Source organism: Mercenaria mercenaria, chromosome 1, assembly GCF_021730395.1.
Source record: "Mercenaria mercenaria strain notata chromosome 1, MADL_Memer_1, whole genome shotgun sequence".
In the NCBI taxonomy this organism is placed as follows: domain Eukaryota; kingdom Metazoa; phylum Mollusca; class Bivalvia; order Venerida; family Veneridae; genus Mercenaria; species Mercenaria mercenaria.
The window spans coordinates 19456063-19476529 of record NC_069361.1 but is presented as its reverse complement, the minus strand read 5'-3'; the positions used below and the strand labels follow the sequence as shown (position 1 = coordinate 19476529).

At 34.7% G+C, this 20467-nt stretch overlaps 1 long non-coding RNA gene across 1 annotated transcript; it reads right to left on the bottom strand.

Annotated features, from left to right (window-relative positions):
- Positions 1 to 1752: 1752 nt before the first annotated feature.
- Positions 1753 to 5182, bottom strand: LOC128556392 (uncharacterized). The gene is made up of 3 exons (XR_008370617.1): positions 5109 to 5182; positions 4057 to 4176; positions 1753 to 2283 (listed from the first exon to the last, which is right to left on the bottom strand). It is a non-coding gene; the product is annotated as an uncharacterized LOC128556392 (long non-coding RNA).
- Between the last annotated feature and the right edge of the window lie 15285 nt (positions 5183 to 20467).

Below are 20467 nucleotides of genomic sequence, written 5' to 3'. Positions count from 1 at the left end.
TTCTGAAATAAAATTTGACCTTGATTTTGACCTAGTGACCTACTTTCACATTTTTGAAGGTACAGGCTTCAAATTTGGACCACATGCATAGTTTTGTATTCCGATATAAAATTTGACCTTGATTTTGACCCAGTGACCTACTTTCACATTTCTCAAGCTACAGCCTTCACATTTGGACCACATGCATGGTTTTGTGTACCGAAACAAACTTTGACCTTTACATTGACCTAGTGACCTACTTTCACATTTTTGAAGGTACAGGCTTCAAATTTGGACCACATGCATAGTTTTGTATTCCGAAATAAAATTTGACCTTGATTTTGACCTAGTGACCTACTTTCACATTTCTCAAGCTACAGCCTTCAAATTTGGACCACTTGCATAGTTTTGTGTACCGAAATGAACTTTGACCTTAAGATTGACCTAGTGACCTACTTTCAGATTTCTGTAGCTATAGGCTTCAAATTTAGACCACATGAATAGGATTGTGTACCGAAACAAACTTTGACCTTGATATTGACCTAGTGACCTACGTTCACATTTTTGAAGGAACAGGCTTCAAAGTTGGACCACATGCATAGATTTGTGTTGTGAAGTGAAATTTGACCTTGATTTTGACCTAGTGACCTACTTTCTCATTTCTCAAGCTACAGCCTTCAAATTTGGACAACTTGCATAGTTTTGTGTACCGAAATAAACTTTGACCTTAAGATTGACCTAGTGACCTACTTTCAAATTTCTCAAACTACAGTCTTCAAAATTGATGCACATGCATAGTTTTGTGTACAAAGAACTTTGTCCTTGAAATTGATCTAGTGACCTACTTTCACATTTCTCAAGTTACAGCTTTCGAATTTAGACCACATGCACAGTGTTGTGTATGGAAATGAAGTTTGACCTTGAGCTAGTCAGTAAGTCTTGAAATTTGAAACACACAAAAATGACACATTGGTGGGCGCCAAGATCACTCTGTGATCTCTTGTTCTGTCATACATTTGTTACTATGCTTTTATCTTACTGTTACTTTACATAAACATTGTCCAGCATACAAACAAAGTATGTACAGGGGCTGGGCCCATTATACCCAAGGTCAAGGTCACAAAGTTGTTATACTTGGAATTATTTTCATGTTGAATATTTACAAAAGCTTCGTTTATAGACATATCTTTGGTATTTTAAAAGATTATGATTTGAAATTAAAAATATTTCTTTATAATCATCATCTGCATGTGTGGTTACAAACTCCATAACTCTTATTGTATTTTTGACAGAATTATGCCCCTTTTGTACTTAAAGTTTTTTTTGCAATCATCACTTCCTGGATATAACTTTAATCAGGGTGCATGTACCACGTGACTTTTTCGCTAATCTGGGGTGCCAAAAACATGGCGGATTCCTCGATAAAAGTGACATTTTCTTAAATAGCTTTTAACCGACTTGTTCAAATAAAGGGAAACATGGATGAGTGCCGTCTTACATTAAAATCCAACACTCGGCTACAAGTTTTTTGTTTCAAAGTCCGTTCGTTTTCTCTTTAAGTGCAACCGCGCAACTGAAGTGAACAAAATTGATGATGTTAAGACGGGGGACATTTTCGTAAATTCAATAAATTAACCTTTTAAAAGACCGAAAAAGACTACATTGCGACACATATATTTGTATGAATATTCTCGCGACATATACACCTTAAGAAATTACAAAATAAGAGCCTTACATAGCTTCCGGGGCCAGATTTATCAAATTGCTAAGTAGGGGTCCGGTTTTGTTAATGCTAAGACGGGGGCATGATTCAACGATTTGGTAATGGAAGTCTTTGGTATTATATTTACCCGCTTTGTTAAAGTTTTTCCATATTGATACTGCTCATTATAGAATAATCCCGTTATATGTATGTTAAAATTAAAATAGTCATGACAAATGAAAGCTTTCTACCGACTTTAAACTGCATATTTTACCTAAAGTGAAATGCTTAATATGACTGATTTAATGAAAAATGCGCCAACTTTCACTCTGTGGTGTCGGCCCGGTACAATTTCTCCTTCTTTGCTGTATAGTAAAACAAACACTTTTGGAAATGGATTCAGCGGCGAATTTCACAACAAAAAGTTTACAGCATTGAGAGCTCTGTATTTCTGATCGTATTCAATAAATCATAAAGAAACACTATCATCAACATTGAACTTCTTTGCTACATATCAAAGTACTCAGTCACTCTTTATGATTTCCAACCCACATCTGTCATGGCCGCCAGTCTGGAATAGCTTTCCGCACAGAAATGTAGTCCTGAAAAAAACACACGAACAAAACAACTGTTAAAGGCATCAGAAATGACACAAAATGTTTAACAAGTCAAAGTAGAGATGGCCTCAAGTTGGGAACTTCAAATTTCAAAGAACTGCTTCCTAGGATACAACGACCCGGAAGTACTTCAATACCTGGGTGACACCCTATGTGTCAAGTTGACGCTTCTTAACAATATTACTACATTTCCAAGCCGGCTTTGGAAAAGTCTGTTTTTTATCGCATTCGTTTTGTCTTCATTGTTTAAGTTAATTGGTTTCTTTGGTTTAACTTTCGATAACTCTAGATGAAACAGGTCTCTAATTATTAAGAATGTGAACCATTCTTGCTTTTGCTTTGCTTCTGAAAATGGTTTAGAATCTGCACAGCAATGTTAATCTCAAAATTTGTCTTTTTAGATCTTGTGTGCTATTTTTACGGCTTTTATTGGAATATATATCTAAACTGCAGTTTGAAATGAAATAAATTATCATACTGAAGTCTTAATAATGTTATTTAGATACATGTATTGAATTATCAGAGTATGTGCCGGTAATTTCTTCACATGTGTTGTGAAATCATAGTAAATGTTCGAAGGTTAAAGTTTAAAGAATTTTTTTAAACCATTGGATTACCACAGAAGAAAACATAATTCAGAGCCAATATTTATCATAAAACACATTGCAAGTTTAATAGACGCAGTGATCATTTTGATACTTAATCATACTATAAAGAGGTCAAGTTCTAAGATCTCTCTCACAGACGACCGTGATTCGAAGCCCGAAACCGACCATGTCTCTTATGAAAGAAAGTGGACATTTTCTTTAAGAAGATTTGAATATGGTGCCGGTTCTTCCCAGGAACGATGGTTTGATAAACTGACCACAATACAACTGGCATTAAATTTCATAAAATGAATAAATGACTAATAAGTTGAAGGTAAAATCATTTATGAATGCATGCAAAAACGTTGACACTATCTAGTTTCTTAGTAAGTTGTTGCAAAGCTAATAGCACTGAAAAAGAATTAAAGCCAATTTCAGTCCCTTTCGATCTACAAAAAAGATGAGAATCGGTTTCAAGCATATACATCGCAGACCGATTCTTCGTTCAAACGACTTGAGACATTTACAGGCTCAGTAAAATGATATTCTGTGGGCTGTGTAGGCTATTCGGTACAAAAAAAAACAACATATATTTTTACCAACAATATCATCGAAACAAAAACGTGCCTAGCAACAAACTAACAGTTTTGGTAACAATAATTTCAAACATTTGGTTACAATCAAGGCAGTCGAGTACAATCATTCCAGGTTGTAATGCCTCAATTCACATTCAAAAATAAAGGAACTCTTATCAACAAGAATTTTTCTTAAATGCATTTTTGTCACAGAATTTCCTTTTGAACCCATTTATTAATATACTAAATGCACTTCAGTTGAAATTGATGAAGAACAATAATTAATAAAAAAAAATAAAGGGGAAAAGCGCTACCTTTCCGACCAAAAGTAAATCATAAATGACCATATTTTGAAATTCGAAATGATTTTCAAATTTACTTTGATTGAGAAGTTGGGCACCAGATCATACTAAGGGTCATTGAAATACAGGACCAAACGGTCTCCTGCAATCCACGGCAGTATCAGCTGTGAAAAATGTAAAGTAATCCAAATTATAGTCAAACCAATTCCTAGAAGTAAGAAGAGATGGACAAAATGTGCAATGCTTAAAATATGCCAATGTGAGATCGTAATATAATAATGTTATTAGTCTCACCGGAAAAGACCGCTCGCCGCAGTTATACATGTAAGGTCCAAGATTTCTGTGGCCTCTTTCGTGGTGCAGAAGGCTTTTTTTGGAATTATAAGCCCTTCCGCATTCCTGGCACACAAATGTCTGAAATGTAAATGCACTTTAGTACTACAATGATAATAATAATTCATATTTTTAAACCAAAAAGGACATTCTTAACAAAATGTCTTAAAATAAGATATCTGGAAATAACATACATTTCGATTTCTTTTGACAACTTACTATCGCTAACGTCAGATGCGCAAATGTATTTTATTCAGCCTAAAAAAATTAAGTTAACGCGGCTGAATCAGAATTCAATATAAACTGATGCTTTTTCAAAAACTTAACAGTATTCTTTACATGGTTACTATAAAATTATCTAGACATGACACTTCAATCGCGTTAGAAATGAAGTACATAAAGTGAAAGTTGATGCATTTTCAATTAAATCAGTCAAATTAAGTACTAAGTAGTTCACTTTAGGTAAAATTTTACAGTTTACAGTCGGCGAAAAGCTTTCATTTGTCATAACAATTTGAAATTTACCAGACATATAGCTAGATTTTTCTTAAAGTAAGCAGTATAAACATGGAAAAAAAACTTAAATGAAGCAGGTTAATGAAATACAAAACTTCCAATAACATATCTTTTAATCACGCCCCCGCCTTAGCATCAAGAAAAACGGACCCCTGCTTAGCAATTTGATAAATCTGGACTCGGAAGCTATTGAAGGCTCTTAATTTGTAATTTCTTAAAGTGTATACGTCAAGACAACACTCGTACAAATATCCGTGTCGCAAAATAGTCTTTTATGGCCTTTTTAAGGGTTTATCTATAGAATTTGCGAAATGTCCCCCGTCTTAACATCCTCAAATTTGTTCACTTCAGATGCGCTGTTGCACTTTTAGAGAAAACGAGCGGATTTTGAAACAAAAAACTTGCAGCCGAGTGTTGGATTTTCATATGAGACGGCACTCATCTATGTTTCTTTTTATTTGAACAAGTTGGTGAAAAGATATTTAAGAAAATGTTACCTTTATCGAGGAATCCGCCATGTTTTTGGCACCCCAGATTAGCGAAAAAGTCACGTGGTACATGCACCCTGTTTAATGCAATATATGATAAAGATTTTAAACTTAAAATGTACCTTTATCATCATTATCTGCATGTGTGGTAACAATTCCCGTAACTGATTTGTATTTTTGACTAAATTATGCTACTTTCATACTTAAATTTTTTAACAAACTTCGTTTTCTGGACATAACTTTGGTACTATATAAGATAATTCAGAGTCAAGCACTGAGAAAAGTCAAGCCTGCTCAGTGCTGTCCTGCCGACAGCTCTTGTCTTCTAAGTAAATACTCTCGATGACTAAAACTTATTAAAATATCCTAACAGTACACTTGTTTTTATAAAGACAAAGTCTGCAGGTACATAAACTTGCAACGTCTCTATACTGCTTCGTTACCTCCCTTAAATCATAAAGTTTGTTGATTAACTATACAGATATTTTAAATGACTCTTTGTTCAGAATGCATGTTCAGCCAAGCCAAAGTCTTAAAATTTGCTTGTAAAATATTTGCGATATTTATTGACAATAACTAGGGATCTGTCTGCACTTCTGTATTTTCCGAAATCCTAGCAAGCACTGGTCTGTTTAGAATACTAAGTGTACATAGTTCAGCTGCTAGACTAGCTGTCTTGAATAATTTTTACACCCCAAATTGTTTTGTTTCTCATTGATGCTAAGAAATCTCCCTTAATGAAAAAAAATAAATAGTAATAGATCTACCGACTTAAAAAATATTTAAAAGTAATTTTTAAAATTTTCCCGAGTCATATCAACCCAAAGGAAAGGGGTTCAAATTACGAAAACGTTTTTCCCCAGATCAACGGCAGTTTTTTTGAAAAAAAGGATTTAGATTACAAAAAAACAAACGAGGGTGTGGGGCGTTTTTTGGTTTACAGCGAGCGGGGGCGGGAGTTGCACTTTTCTTTCTTTTCGGGAAAAAATGACCCGGTTTGTTTTTAACTAAAGTTGCTTTAATATTTCCCCGGAAGAATCTTGGTATAATTCTTTTTAAATTTTTCCCATTAGGTCCCACATGCCCCCCAAATTTCAGAGCTTGAAACCCAACCTCTTATCTTGCGGGAAAAATTTTTTCAATTTATTTCCCAAAGGGTTGGGTTTGGGGAAAATTTGGATAAACGGGTTTCGTAAAAGTCTTTTATGAAAATTCTTTTTAAATTGTTTTTAAACCCAAAAGAAAAGCAAACAGTGGTACGCCTTCTTCCCAAAAAAACCATTTCCGACTGCCCCAAAAAAAGTAAAATATCTCAATTAGTGCTTAGGTGTTGTAACTGTCCCAGCTCAGAGTAAAAAATTTCGGGTTTTCCCTACCCGAGTTTAAATGAAAGTACATTTTTTTGACTTTCGCTCTTTTTTTTAAAATCGAAATAACTAAGAACAGGAAAAATTATTAACCTGCGGTAACAAAAAACATATTGATTTTTTAAAATTACATTGTTTAAATTTTTTTCCCCCACGGCATGGGTTTTAAACATTTCGTTGAAATCTTTTGGGAAAAATAAATCAAAATTTTCCCATTGGGTCTTATTTAAAACTTTTCTGAAAAAAACCCCAAAACATAATAATTTAAATTTAAGTGTCGGAAAAGTTTTAAAAAAAAAAAACACCATTAATCGAAATTTTGGAAAAAAAGATATTTTTTTTTTAAAATCAATTTTAAATTTTTTTTGCATTTTTTTGGGCCTTCAATTTTGTTTCTAAAAAAATAAGTCGTAAAAATGTTTTGTTTTGTTCAAAAAACACTAAGTTTTTTGAATTTTTTAAAAGTGCCCAGCAATTTTAAAAAAAAATTCTTAAAAATTTTATGAAATTTTTTAAAATTGCTCCCTTGAAAAATTTTTTTTACAAAGAAGAAAATTTTTGGGTCGGGGAGTGTTTTGTTTTTTTTCCCAAAAAAAACACTGATTTGTGAATATTTAAAAAACTTTGACAGAAATTCATGATTTTTTCCCATTTTTTAAGTTTTTAAAAATTCCCAAACTTAAATTTTTTACAAAAAATAAAATAAAATAAAATTTAAATTTTTTGTGTTTACGTTCTTAAAATTTTTGAAATTTATTTGCGGGATTAAAAAATTCTCGAAAAACCGGAAGTGGAAAGGTTTTACTGCAAACGGGAAACAAGGCATTTTATATTCCTCGGATTTTCAGAGTAAGTTGTTTTTTGCATGTATTATATATTCTTATATGGGCCCGGGTGTTTTGTTTTTTTTGGTTTTTTTTTTGGGTTAAAAAATTTTATATAAAACAAAGGAAATTTAGGCGAAACATCCCAAAAGTGTAAAAATTTAAAACATTGTAATTTTTTTTTCTAACTTTAAAGTTCAGATCCCCCTTTACACGTTTTGGGGGTGATTTGATTTCATTTTTTAAAACCCAAAAGTATTTTTATAAAGTAGGGTTAAGCACGTTTTTTCATGAAAACCAATTTTTCTGCAAAAACCCCAAAACGGATTAGTTGGTGCACGAGCCCGTGGGGCAAACACTTTTATCGTTGGGAGATTTTTCGAAAAAAATTGTATCAAGGACAGATCCGGCCGAATTTAACGAATTGGGGGGACGATTGTGGGGGAATTTAAATTTAAAACATATTAGGTATTTTTAAATTTTCCAAATTTAAATTACTCTCTTTTGATGAGTCCTTCTTGCCCCCCCTCCATTCACTTTTTTTTTTTTTCACGGTTAAATATTGTTCGGTTTTGTAAAAAAAAAATTGTTTTTTTCAAAAAATACTTTCGCATTTTTGCCCTTGTACGTTAAATTAAAGGGCTTTTTGTTTTTATTGTTTTTTTTTTTTAAGTAGGATTCATTAACTTTTTGATTAAGTTTTAAAATTAGGCAAAACCCCTTTTCCCCGATATCAAAGGGTAGGGTTTCTGTCCCCAAACTTGGGATGGAAAAAAACAAAAATTTGAAAGGGTTAAAAAAAATTAAAAGGGGAAAAGGTGTAGATTTCCCGAAAGCACAAAAATTTCCAAAACATCACTATAACATAAAATTTCATTAAAAAGGGGCCCTTTTTTCAAATACCAAAAAATTTTAAATTTTTCCTGTCATTGCGGGTTTTTTCGCCCCGATATCGGGGGTGCCTTATATCTTTCTTGATAATGGTCATTTAACATGGGGAACAGTGTTTATAGGTCAGTTAATCATGTGCCCTTAGGGTCGATTTGTTGTCATAAAAAAATTTTTGAAAAAATTTGCTTTTGAAAAAAAATCACCATTGTGTTGGAAATGTCCAAAACAAAGGGAAAATAGTGGTCAAAAAATTGAGTTTTTTTAAAAAAACAAAAAGAGTTTTGGGGTTTTGTCGTTGATTACTTTATTATATAATTTGACGTCATTACGAATTTGACTTTCATTTTAAAAACGGTTGTCGCACATTTTTTTTTTTTTTTTAAAAAAAAAAAATTGCTTATATGGGCCCTCACCCGAAAACCTTTCCTCCACCTCCCCCGTAAATTTTTCTCATCTAGGCACAAACCTTTAAATTCTCTATGAAAAACATAAGAACAAATTTGTGACCCGGGCCCCCTGGGGAAAACCAACATAGGGGGGGGTTTTTTTTGCGCTAGCAGGGGGCCCAAAGCCCAGCCTGCGCATCTGCGCATTTGGGTTAGGACCCAAATGCTGTTCGTTTTAAAAGCCTATTCCAATTTAAGAAAGGGGTTTAGCGAACAGAAATTGATTGACCGGGATTTGGCGCGGTGTTCTGGTTTCCATGCTGGTCCCCAAACCCCAAATTTATTTTGGGTTTTTCCCCTGGCGCGGCTCATGTATTATTTAGAAATGCGAGGGACCTTTTTTCTTGTACTTGGTTTTTCCCATTTTTTTTTTTAGAGGGAAAAGAAGTTTTTTTAAAGAAACGAAAGCCTTAAAAATCCCCTCCTGGGAAAGGGGGAAAAAAAAAAACGAATGTTTTAAAAGCTTTATTACACAGATCGCTTCTCGGAAGGACGAGGGAATTCCGGTAAAAATGCGCCGCCCCAAAAGGGTTTTTTTTATTTTTTTCAGGAAAAGATTTTAGCGAGTAGTACTTCAACTTTAAAAGTGTGGTTAATGAAAGTGTTCCCCATTTAGTGATGCAATTTACTAAAAAGTGGTAACCTATTCTATTTGAAAATTGAATTAAACCCCTTTTTTTAAAATTTTGATTTAGGGGCTAATTTTGTTGGTTTAAAAAAGGGGAGTTGAAAACAATGTACTTGTCGCTTTCTCGTGATAAAATTTTTTTAGATTTTTTTAACATGACTTTTAATTGGGTTTTCCAGATCTACAAAGAAAAAAAGCCAAAATCCCCTTTTCTTCTGAATAAGGGAAAATGCTTATGGGGCATATGGCCCCTCGTTAAATTTTCTATTAAAAATCGTTTAAAAGGGTTCGGATTTAAAACCCCTAGGGCTAAAAGCTCTCCCCTGTTCCCTTCTTTTTTTTCTGAAAAGAAAGGCCCTTTTTCACTTTTTAAAGGTTTTTTTTTTACGAGGGGCCCCAAAATTTAGCCGTGCCATGGGGGAAAAACCCAAAATAATGGGTATGCGACCAGCATGGATCCCGGGCCAGCCCGCGCATCCGCGCAGTCTGGTCAGGATCCATGCTGTTTGCTAAAAGTTTTTTCCCAAATTTCCCAAAAGGCTTTAAAAACGAAAAGCATGGAGCCTGACCCGAATGCGCGGAATTTCGAGGCTGGTTGGACCATGCTTTGGGCGCAAAAACCCCTAGGGTTTGGTTTTTTCCCTAGCCCCGGCTTTATATAAAAGGGGGGCATCATGCTTAGACTTTTTCCCCCAATTTTTCATAATAATGGATATCTTATGATTGTTTTGGGTACTACTTTTAAAAGGGTTCTCGTCACTCTTTTGTGGAAGGTAGCTGTTTTTTTTGGGCTTTCGAAAAGGGAACCGGAACAAAAATTTTTTACTTTTAAGTACCCTTTATTCATATATTCCGTTAGTACAAACAGTAAATTCCTATTTAGTTAGAATCTTTTTATGAAAATACTTTCCTAATATCTTGCTAGAAATTTAAAAGTAAATTTTATTGAGGTAAAAATTTTTTACAATGAAATGTTTAAAATGGGCCGGAAACTTGGATCATAGGGCCTCCCCCTTTTTTAAATTTTTAGCCCGATTTAGCAGTTTGTTTTTGTTTGACTTAAATATTTTCTTGCATTTAAAAATGCCCCCCCCCCCCCCAAAATTTTCTTCTTTTAATTTTTTATTCAGTCCCGACAATATTTTTTTAAAAAATGTAAGTTACAGACATTTTAAAAAGGTCCCGATTTTGTATTTCGGAAATATGTCAGTTTTTAAAAAGAATTTAAAAAAAAAATAAAAAATAAATAAATAAATTAAAAAAAATAAATAAATAAAAAAAGGGAAAGAATGAAAAAATGAATGAATGAAAAAATAAAGAAAAAAAGAAAGGGAAAAAAAGGGAAAAAAAGAAAGAAAGAAAAACAGCTACCCTTTGTGTTTTTGTTTCCCAACCCCAAACACGTTAAAACCAAAAACAAAAGACGCCAAAAAAACCCTTTCTTTTTGACCTTACAATACGGCTTTTTTTGGGGTTTTTTATCGTCTAGGTTTTTTCCTTTCAATTTTTTGGCCCGCACCCCGGGGGGTACAACGAGAAAGGGGTATCGGGACAAAAGAAGAGAGAAAAAAAAATTTATTCCTGTCTTGAAGGGAAAACGGGAAAAATGATACGTCGGGCTTCAGGAGGGGGCATCATCGTTTCTGGAAAAACCAATAATTTAAACAACAAAAGTGTTAAAAGTGTCTTTTTTATTTTAATTAAAAAACCCCAGCAAAAGGTTATGGTCGAATAATGAATAATTTATGCTAAAAAGTCCGTGTTACTTTCCATACCCAGCTCTTTTTTAGGACATTTGTTTATAGGAAAATTTTGGGAGTTCCCTTTTTTTAGCGTTGCTAGTAGCTTCATGAAGTGTTAGATGTTCCGGGAACCAAAATGGGCTGGTTTTTAATAATGTTTCAGTTTTTAAGTGATTACAAAAGTGATTTCTACATCCCCTGATAACTGACTTTTTATAGTGAATTACTTTCCCTGACAACTGACTTACATAGTGATACTACCCTCCCATGGCAAAAATGACTTACTAGTGATAAAAATTCCAAAGGCAAATGATTTACTAGTGATATACAAACCCCGACAACTGGGCTTTTATAGTTTAAAATTTCGTCCCCCGGCAACGGAAAAAAACATAGGGTTTCAAATCCCTGACAACTGACTTTTTTAGTGAAACTACGTCCCCTGGCAACGGGCCTTTCATAGTGATACAAAATCCCATTTTGGGCCCCTGATTAAATGGATACTACTTTCCTTGGGCGATGAAATTACTAGTGATACTACATCCCATGACCCACTGACTAAACATAGTGATATACATTTCCATGACGGGGCTGGGCTTACATAGTGGTTTCTACATCCCTGCGACCCACTTACTTTTTTGATACTACATCCCATGACGACCGACTTACATTTGTGGTAATAATCCCCTTTCAAACTGACTTACATAGTGACCCCTTCATCCCCTGATGATAATTTACATGTGATACTACATCCCATGCAAACTGACTTACATGGGGATACTAATCCCCTGACGAATGACTTAAATAATGATACTAATCCCCTGACGACAGGGCTTTTCATAGTGAACTCACCCCTGGGCAACTGACTTTTTTTGTGTGAAACTACGGGCCCCCGGGGAAATGCCTTCATAGTGAAAACAACATTTCCCTGGCAACTGAATTTTTTTAGTGAAAAAATAGTCCCATGACGACTGGGCTTAAAATTGATACTACATCCCATGACAAAATGACTTTTTTTAGTGAAAAAACGTCCCCTGGGCAACTGACTTTCATAGTGATAAACATTTCCCGGGCAAAATGGGGTTTTATGTGAATTACGTCCCCTGGGGGGACTGACTTAATAAATGATACTCATTTCCCCTGACGGGCCCATTTCATAGTGTTCTACTTTCCTTTTCGACTGACTTCATAGTGATACTACATCCCATGCGACCCCACCCAAAATAGTGATACTCCCCTTTCCCCTGACGACTGACTTTTCATTTGTTTTACATCCCATGCGACAAACTTACATAGTTTTACTAATCCAATGACGACCCGACTAACATTTGTGATTTAACTCCCATGACGAATTTATTCAAAAGTGATATTAAACCCATGACGCCCCACTTTCATAGTGATACTAAATCCCATGACGACCCCCAAATTACATAGTGATACTACATCCCCATGGCATCGGGCTTTCAAGTGGCACTTCATCCCATGTTTACTGATTTAATTTTTGATAAATACATCCATGACAAATGACTTACATAGTGATACTACACCCCTGACGACGAATTACATAAGTACCACTCCCCTGACGCCCAAAATTACATAGTGATACTAATCCCATGACGGACGAAATTACATAGCGATTTACATCCCATGACGACTGGGCCCACATAGTGATTTACATATCATGCGGGCTGCCTACTTGTGATTTCTACATCCCCTGGCAATTTACTTAAAAGTGTTTCTACACCCCTGACAACCCCGACTTACATAGTGATACTGCACCCCATGGAAAGACTTACTTTCATAATGAACCACATCCCCTGACGACAAATTACCTTGGGATACTACATCCCATGACAATGACTTACATAGTGATTTTTCATATCATGAGACTGACTTACATAGTGATTTACATATCATGGGCGACTGACTTTCATAGTGGGTACTTTAAAACCCAAAGACAATTGACTTTCATGGGGATACTAAATCCCATTTAAAAAACTGACTGTTTATAGAGATGCTACATCCCCTGGCAAAAGAATACATAGTGATTTCTCATCCCATGACGCCCCGACTTTCCCTAGTGTATACATCCATGCCCAAGGGGTTTACATAGTGGGTACTACCTACCATTTACGACTGATTTCATGTGATTCTACATCCCCTGACGATGACTTACATAGTGATACTACATCCCATGCCCACTGACTTACATTTGTGGTTTTCTTTCATCCCCTTGACAAACTGGAAATTTACATAGTGATACTGCACCCCCCTGGGCGACTGAATTACATAAAAGATAACCCCCATCCCAATGACGGGGCAAACTTACATAGTGATACTACATTTCCCGGGCAAATGACTTAAAAGTGATTTTACTTTATGACGCTGACTTACATTTGTTTATTCTAAATTCATGACGAGCTTTTCATAGTGATACTAAAAACCCTGACAAATTTGGGCTTTTTTGTGATTCCCACAAACCCATAACAACCCGCCCTTTTATTAAAAGATGCTTTCATTCCCTGGGAATGACCCCTTTCATAGTGATACTTTCATCCCCGCGATGACTTACATGTGATTTCTAAATCCCCTGCCCCCCTGATTTAATAGTTTATACTAAAACCAGGAAAGAATGACTTAAAATGTGTTAAAACATCCCATGACGGGTACTTACATAGTGATTTTACATCCCCTGCCCATGAAATTCTTTGTGATATCCCTCCCCTGGAAAAACTGATTTTAAAAGTGATACTACCCCCCCTGCGACCCGATTACATTAGATACCCCATCCTATGACGGGCCCAAAAATTTCATAGTGATATACATCCCCTGGGCGATGACATACTAGGATTTTTTACAAACCCCCGGCGGGCTGGGCTTACATAGTGATTTTTAATTTTTAGGACGACTGACTTAATAGTGTTTCTTAAAACCCCTGAAAATTGACTTTCATGGGGATTTCTTCATCCATAACAACCCGGCTTTCCAGAGATCTACATTTCCCCTGGCCCTCCCGCCTTTTCATAGTGATATACATCCCCCCTGCGGGTGATTTCTAGTGATTTCAAAATCCCATTTCCAAAAAAATTTTCATGTGATTTTAAAATCCCCTGACGACTGACCCTTTCATAGGGGAACTAAAATTTCCCCGGGCCCCAAAGATTTAAAATAGTGATACTTCATTCCCTGCGATTTACTTTACATAGTGATACTACCTCCCCTGACGACTGACCCCTTTCATTTTGTACTACCCTCCCCTGGGCAACTGACTTACATTTGTGATACTAACCCCATGCCCCTGACTTTCCCTTTAAAAAAAAACCAATCCCATGACGACAAACTTACATAGTTTATATTTAAACCCATGAGAATGACTAAAATAGTGATTCACCTCCCATGACGATGACTTACAAAGTGATTTACTATCAGCCCACCTGACCTTTTCATAGTGATACTAAAATCCCCTGACAATTGACTTTATAGTGATACTAATCCCTAAAAAACTGACTTTCATAGAGATGTACATCCCCCTGGGCGGGGCCCCGACTTAAAGTGGGTAACATCCAAGACGGAAATGACTTAAAATAGTGTACTTCATCCCCTGACGACCCACCTTTTCATAGTGATACTAAAATCCCCTGACGCCCGACTTTTCATAGTGATACTACATCCCATGCCCCAAAGATTTACATAGTGATGCACCCTCCCAGGGCGAAAAAAACCCTTTCATTTGTGATACTTTAAAATCATGACGAACGACTTACATAGTGATACTACATCACATGACAAATGACTTTCATAGTGATTTTCTACATCCCCATGGGAAAATGCATACATAGGATAAGACCCTCCCCCGACAAATGACCTACATAGTGATTTCTACATCCCATGGCATCGGGCTTACATATTTTCCCCTTTTTCCCTGGAAAATGACTTTTCATAATGATACTACATCCCCTGGCATCTAATTTCATTTGTGACATAATCCCAAAGGGGAACCCCGAATTACATTGTGAAAATACATCCCATGGCACTGACTTACATAGTGATACTACATTCCATGAAATGACTTTCATAGGGGATATTTTCATTCCCCTGACAAAAGACTTGCATAGTGATTCTACAAACCCATGCCCACTGACTTACATAGTGATACTTTACCATGACGGGTGACCCTTTCATAGTGATACTAATACCATGACGAAAAGACCTTTTCATAGTGATTTTTAATCCCTGACAACTGACTTTCACCGTGGGAAAATTTCCTCCCCTGGCAACTGGGGTTACATAGTGATACAAAATCCCCTGGGCGACCCGGGTTAATTGTGATACTACATCCCATGGACGAATGACTTAATAGTGATAAATTTTTTTCTTATGGGCGACTGACTTACATTGTTTATACCAAAAAACCCATGCGACTGACTTCATAATTTGGGTTTTACATACCAAAGACGACTGACTTTCCCTAGTGAAAAATACATACCCTGACGACTACCCTTACATTTGTATAAATACTTTTCCCCTGACAAAACTTGAAATTTTAAAAGTTTATAAATACATAGTGATTTCTACATCCCCTGACAATTTCTTCCTGTGATACTTATCCGTGACGACCCCGGGGTTACATGTGATACTTTCATTTCCCCTTGGGATTTGACTTTTCATAGTGTTTCTACATACTATGACAACTGACTTTCTGTTTATAAATACATCCCATAGGGAAATAAATTTCATAAATAAGGGAATGTTTACATGTGTTATAATCCCAAAGGCATCTGAAAATTTTCCTGTGACACTTCATCCCAGGCAATGATTTACATAATGTTTCTTTCACCAATGGCATCTAATTAGATAAATGGCACTTCATCCCCTGGCAAATGACTTTTCATTTTTTTATAAATACAACCTATGGATCTGACCCTTTCATAAAAATACTACATCCCTGGCAAAAATGACTTAAAAATGATTTTTACCCTCCCCTGACAAACTGACCCACTAGTGATACTACATCCATGACAAAATGGGGCTTACATTATTTTTACTACAATTTTCATGAACCAAAATGACTTACATAGTTTTTCCCACATCTCATGACAAACCCGACTTAAAATAGTTATACTTAAAATCCCATGGGAACCCAATTTACTTACATAGTGGGTATTTAAAATTTTGACAACTGACTTTTATGATTTCACATTCCCCGACAACTGACTTACATAGTGATACTACATCTAAAGAAAAAATGACTTTCATAGTGATACTTTCATTCCCCTGACAATGACTTACATGTGATATAATCTTTTGACAACTGACTTACTTGTGATACTGCATCCCCTGAAAAAACTGACTTTACCTTTAAAGATTTCAAATTCCCACGTTGCTAACCTTTTGTGATGCCCACATTCTATGGGGAACTGATTCATTATGATTCAAATTTTCCCCCAAATAGCTTTAAAATAAATAGTGATACATGTATGTCAAAAAACTGTATACATAATTATGCATTTTTCACACTAATTTACTTACAGAGTGATCAATACTCCAACAGCCTCTCTGGCGTACAAAAATCAATTTTTTCTCGCAAACTCCCGATTTACATAAAAGATGCATTTTTTCCCGTAATTGACCCTTAAAAATTTTAAACATTTCTCATAAAAGTAAAATTTATTTTTCAGTAACGGGGTACATATTCCAAGATTTACTTAAAGGTCATAATGATGCTTGGGACCACTTAAATTGATTTACATATAGATACAAAAAATTTTAAATCAAATGGGCTTAATAAGATGCATGTACTAACAGCTATTGATTTACATAGCGATTAAAAATTCCTAAGCCAAAATGGGTTACATAGTGAAAAAAATTCACACAGCAACTGGAAATTTCATAATGATGCATGAACTCCCCTTAATTGGCTTACAAGTGATACCCCAAATTTACATTTCAAAAGCATACATGGTGATAAATATTCCCACTGCCAAAATGAAAATGAAAAGTTATTTCATTTTCTCCAGTAATTGATTTACTTAGGAAAATTTAAAAATTTTTTCCCTTAAAATTTAAATTGGGTTTAAAGTGGTTTTTTCTTTTACTGTAATTACAAATATATTGATACTATTCCCCAGAAATATTGTCAAAAATATTGGGAAAAAAAATTTCACCCGGGCCAAATGACTGATATTTGCGAAAATGTAATAATTTTTTTTGGGTTTTTCAGGTTGTACTTTGGGAAAAGGGTATCGAAGATTTTGTGGACAGTCTCAAGGACAAGATCCAAAAAACATTCAGTGGCATTCCCATCACTGTAAAAAAGGCTTCCCACCCGCAGGCCAAAAAAAAGGAAAAAAAAATTTTAAAAAAAATTTGATTGGACCAAAAAATTTTGTTGTTTTTTAGCACTAAAAAATTTTGAAAAATTTGGTTGAACGGCTAATAGTTTCAAAGATGGTTTGGACAAACTTTTTGTTTAATATTTACAGGGCAAATGTAAAAACAGGACAGGGTAAAAAAAAAAGATTATTAAAAAAGACATAATTCGTTTGGTTATTTTCATATCAAAAATATTCCCAATTGGGTTTTAAAAATTTAAATAGAAGTGGAAAAAAGTGCGCCCCTTTATGCACTCGAAAACCCGGACCTTCTGCTTGCAAGTAGAAGCTCTACCAACTGAGTAATCGAAAAATCCCAAATTATAAAAAAATTATTAACCCCCGCAACATTTTCTCTTTTTTTTTCAAAGGGAAAAATCAGATTTTTTTGTCTAACCCATCATTGCTTCAGCCCCAGCTCTAAAGGGGTTTAAAAAGGGGAAATCAACCCCACTCACGACACCCGCGTTATTTGGGCGGAGAAATTTTTCAGCCCGATCAGGACTCGAACCGCGACCCCTTTTGCTTGTTTGGGTAAAAATTTATCGGGCAAAGATATAAAAGCCCAGTTATATAATTTTATACAAAAATGCTCCCCCTGAATATTTGAATATTTTTAGAACCGCCTTTTGTTTACAAAATTGTGACTTATTTGAATTGTTCAAAAACCCAAAGGATGTACTGCCGGCAGGGTGACAGGGGGTTGCTAAACATGTGTGCTTTCCAAAAAATGCCCTCAATTTTAAATTAAAATATATTTTCAGAAAGACGGTCAAAGGGAAAGGCCCCGAAATTGTTTTGGCTATGTTCCCGGGTTAAAATCATGGAAATAAATTATAATACCCCCCCAAAAATGCATGTCAAGTCTAAATATAAGAAGGCAACGTCTGATTTGTACAAATTAGTTTTAAAAAAATCAAGTACATGTATACATATTTTTTATAAGGTAAAAATGGGAAAACAGAACCCGAAAGCTTTATTTTCAGTTTGCCCGGGAGCCGCTTAGCTCAATGGAGAGCGTTGTTTTTTACGGTTTTACGGGGGGGCCCTGAGTTCAAACCACGAGTGAGGGCGGTTTTTTTTTCACCGTGACGATTTGATAAAATATGATTCATTTTTGTACACATCTTTGAATATTGTTAATAATGCTATTAGATATAATGTTTTTATTTTTGGGGTTTAAGAATTTTTTTTCAAAAGTTTACAGTATTTTAAAAAAAATGACCATTTAGCCCGGGAGCCCCGGTTAAAGCCGTTTTGCATTATTTTTTGAATGGTTTTTTTTTAATCTTTAAAAGGTTTTTTTTAAAGGGCCCAAAATAATTTTCCCTTTGAAAAAAGAAGATAAAAAATTAAGTTTATAAAATTAATATGTTTATATGTTTTAAACAGTTTTAAGCATTAGGTTTTAGGGGTAATACGTATAAATGTACAGATTAAAAAAAAAAAAATTAAAAATATGTATACAGCTCAAAAAAGGTATGTCATTTTTTATCGAAAATATTCTACACAGACAATTTAAATTTAAAATATTAGTAAAATTAGATACCTTTGAGGGGAAATTTTTTCATTTTTAATAAGTAAACCTTTAGTAAAAGATGGGCACTTGGTAACTAATATTTTGCTTAATTTCTAAATAAAAATTACCTTAATAAAAAGCAAAATACATATTTTAAAGCTTGCCAAAAAAACCCAATTTTTTTCATAAACACAGTCCCCGGGATTTAACATTGGATAGTACACCGGAATTAGTTATTCATAAACAAATAGCACCAGTTTTCCTTGAAAAGGATTTCACCCTATAATAATCTGATATAAAACTTATTTATCGAGATCGGCCGTTGGCGTAGCCGTAAGGAAGTTACTTATACAAAAACTGCGCAGGTTGGGGTCCGAAACGACAGGACATTTTTTGTATAAAAAAACTTTTTTTTTTGCATTTTACATATTTCATACTTTTCTACTTTGATACATTTTTTTTGTTATGGCTGTAATCATAAAAATATCCTAAGAAAAAAAACCTGTCGAATCAAATATACAAGGTTTTAAAATTTAAGGGCTTTTTAATCCCCGGCTTTTTATATACAAAACAAACATTCAGGAAACCCGTAATGAAAAAAAATATGAAACAGAAATAACCTTTTTTTAAAATAAAGACGCATACAATTTAAAAATAATTATAGCAAAGGGGGGTTTATGCCGGGGGGTTATTTTTTAAAAAATCTAAAAACAAAGAAATTTTTATTAGATCTATATTAAAAACAAAAATGGTAGGGTTTTAAAAATTGGGTGGTTCCTCAATTAAATAAAACAAACAGGAATAAATATCAAAGGCAAACCCCAAAAACGCAGTCCCTCTTAACGAAAGGGGACAAGCACTTTTTTTCTTTTTGCCTTTCTAATTTATAAGTTTCGAAAATTAAAAAAATTTAAACATCAAAGATTTAAAAAAATCACCAAATAAATAACCAAACATAAGTTTGTTTTAAAACCTCAACGGGGTTAAAATCTTTTAAAAACCCTTTTTTCCAAGTATTTTTTTTGGTTTTTAAAATGTCTTCAAAGGGCAAAAACCCAATTTTAAATATTTAGAATTCGGGAATTCAGAGAAGAAATACAATACACACAATAACCTTCATTTATATTTCTCCTGGAATTAGTAAGCAGATTCCACTTTAATTTCTCTCAAGGAGTCTATCCAACCTTTTCAATCTTGCAGGACACTACACGCCCCAGGGGTTGGGGGTCGGACAAGAATTGGGGACCCCCTTTTCTTCGTCGAATAGGAAAATTTCGGATGTTCTTACACCCATTACACCCAAAACAAAAAAAATTTTTTCCCGACGGGTTTCAAAAAAACAAGGATTATTTTTACCTATAAAATACATATAGGGGCATCTTTGGGGCCGAGGGGTTTAAGGGTCCTGACTTCAAATCAAAACCCGATAGGGGTTGACCCTCACCGGGCGTTAAATTTCCCATTGGGGAAGCCACCAGGATTATTTAAAAGGACGGTGCCGTTCTACGCGGGTTCCTGCCCAAAAAGAACATTGAAACATTGCATAAGATTGTGCGGTTCGACGAAAAAATATTTGTATTGTA